Source organism: Portunus trituberculatus, chromosome 5 (assembly GCF_017591435.1).
Source record: "Portunus trituberculatus isolate SZX2019 chromosome 5, ASM1759143v1, whole genome shotgun sequence".
Classification (NCBI taxonomy): Eukaryota; Metazoa; Arthropoda; class Malacostraca; order Decapoda; family Portunidae; genus Portunus; species Portunus trituberculatus.
Genome location: NC_059259.1, coordinates 10,462,296 through 10,464,795, shown reverse-complemented (window position 1 = coordinate 10,464,795; position 2,500 = coordinate 10,462,296). Strand labels below are relative to the sequence as shown.

Genomic DNA, 2,500 nt, shown 5'->3' with positions numbered 1-2,500 from the left:
GAGAGAGAGAGAGAGAGAGAATACAACTAAAGTTCCTCATGAATGTAATTGAATCCTGCAAATTTACTCCTGACACGGTGAGAGAGAGAGAGAGAGAGAGAGAGAGAGAGAGAGAGAGAGAGAGAGTTTGCAATTACATAGCCACAGGAATCATTACTGCTATTCCTACTACTACTACTACTACTATTCTCTCTCTCTCTCTCTCTCTCTCTCTCTCTCTCTCTCTCTCCATCTATCTATCTATCTATTTATCTCTTACAAACAGACACACAGACACACACAGACTCACACACACACACACACACACAGCACGCACGCAACATTAAGAACACAGCTCGCAATTTGCACACACAGACGTTCAAACAAATTGCGTGCGAGACAAACAAAATATAATGAAAATAAGTTTGGTCGAGAGAGAGAGAGAGAGAGAGAGAGAGAGAGAGAGAGAGAGAGAGAGAGTGCAAGAAAGCTAATACTAAAGAAAAGAATTGTTATTTTCTCTCTCTCTCTCTCTCTCTCGTTTACTGACTATGAAACGTATAATTGGAGTGGATATGAGAGAGAGAGAGAGAGAGAGAGAGAGAGAGAGAGAGAGAGAGAGAGAGAGAGAGAGAGAGAGAGAGAAAGTAATTGACAGATAAAACAATAATAATAATAATAATAATAATAATAATAATAATAATTTTGTTTTTATTTTCTATTTATGTTTCCAATTCTAGTTTCTTTCTCCTCCTCCTTCTCCTCCTCCTCCTCCTCCTCCTCCTCCTCCTCTTCCTTCCTTCCTTCTTTCATTTTCATTTCCTTCTCTCTCTCTCTTTCCACATCTTCGTTTTTTCATATCCTTCCTCCTCTTCTCTGTTTATTTCTTCTTCCTCTTCCTCCTCCTCCTCCTCTTCTTCTTCTTCTTCTCCCTCTTCCTCCTCTTCCTCGTAATCTTTCTCCATTTTTACATTAAATTTTCTTCTCCTTCTCTTCTATTTCTCTTCCTCTTCCTCCTCCTCCTCCTCCTCCTCTTCATCTTCCTGGCCTTCTTTTCTTCCTTCTCCTCCTGCTCCTCCTCTTCTTCTTCTTCTTCTTCCTCCTCTTGTATATCTCTTTCATATTAGTTCCTCCTCCTCCTCTTCCTCCTCCTCCTTTAAATATTCTTTCTTTAATTTAAATACCCCTCCTCCTCCTCCTCTTCCTCCTCCTTCTCTTATTTTTTTTTATATTGAAATTCCTTCATTCTTCCCTCGTCTTCCTCCTCCTCCTCCTCCTCCTCCTCCTTCTGTTCTTGTTCTCTTCCTTCCCTCCCTCCTTCCTTCTCTTCTCCCTTGTGTTTCCTTCACCATTCTTACATATTTCTCTCCTCCTCCTCCTCCTCCTCCTCCTCCTCCTCTCCTCCATTTATCAATCATTCCTCCCCTTCTCTCATATTTTCTCTCTTGTCTCACCTTTGCGCTTCCTCCTCCTCCTCCTCCTCCTCCTCCTCCTCCTCCTCCTCATCTCTTCTTTGTCTTATTCCTCTTACCTTTCATCATTTTCTCCTCTTCATCCTCCTCATTCTTCTTTTATCTTCCTCCTCCTCCTCTTCCTCCTCCTCCTCCTCCTCCTGTTCATCCTTTATTTTCTTCTCTTCATTCTGCTATTCCTCTCTCTCTCTCTCTCTCTCTCTCTCTCTCTCTCTCTCTCTCTCGTGCCATTACCAATATTATTTATTTGTTATTATTATTATTTTTATTTGTGAACTACTCAGAACTCTCATCTCCTGATTGCAACACTGGCCTTTTTTTCCCTTTTTTCTCCCTTTTTTATCATTTTCCCCTTTTCCCTCTCATTTTCCTCTCGTTTTTCCTCTTTTCCCCTTTTTTTCCTTCTTTTTCCTCTTTTCTCTCTCATTTTCCTCTCTTCCCTTTTTTTTCCTTCTCTTTTCCTTTTTTCCTCTTTTCTACTCTTTTCCCTTTCTTTTCTCCTTTTTTCTTTTTCCTTTTTTCCTCTTTTCCCTCTCTTTCTACTCTTTTTCCTCTTTTTCTATGCTTTTCCCTCTCTTTTCTAATCTTGTTCTTTTTCCCCTCTTTTCCTCTTTTCCCTCTCTTTTCTACTCTTTTCCTCTTTTCCCCTTTTTTTTCCTCTTTTCCCCTATCTTTTCTATTCTTGTTCTTTTTCCCCTTTTTTTTTCTTTTCCTCAATTTTCCTCTCATTTTAATCTTTTCCTTTTTCCGTCTTTTTATTTATTTTTTATTTTTTCAAATTTTCCCCTCCTTTCCCTCTTTTCTTCATCTTTTTCCTTTTCTTCATCTTTTTTCCTCTTTTTCCTGTTTCCCTTCAGTTTTTCCTTTTTTTCGTGTTCCCACTTATTATTATTCATATTGTAGTGGTGGTGGTAGTAGTAGTAGTAGTAGTAGTAGTAGTAGTAGTAGTTGAAGTAGTGGTAGTCGTAGTAGTCGTCATCGTCGTCGTCGTAGTAGTAGTAGTAGTAGTAGTAATAGTAGCTGAAGTAGTAGTAGTAGCACTAGTAGTT

The 2,500-nt window shown here is 39.2% G+C and overlaps 1 protein-coding gene across 1 annotated transcript in view; it reads right to left on the bottom strand.

Annotated features, from left to right (window-relative positions):
• The window catches only part of LOC123516070 (protein amalgam-like), a 60,282-nt gene that overhangs the window by 52,646 nt on the left and 5,136 nt on the right, over positions 1-2,500 (bottom strand). The window lies entirely within an intron of this gene.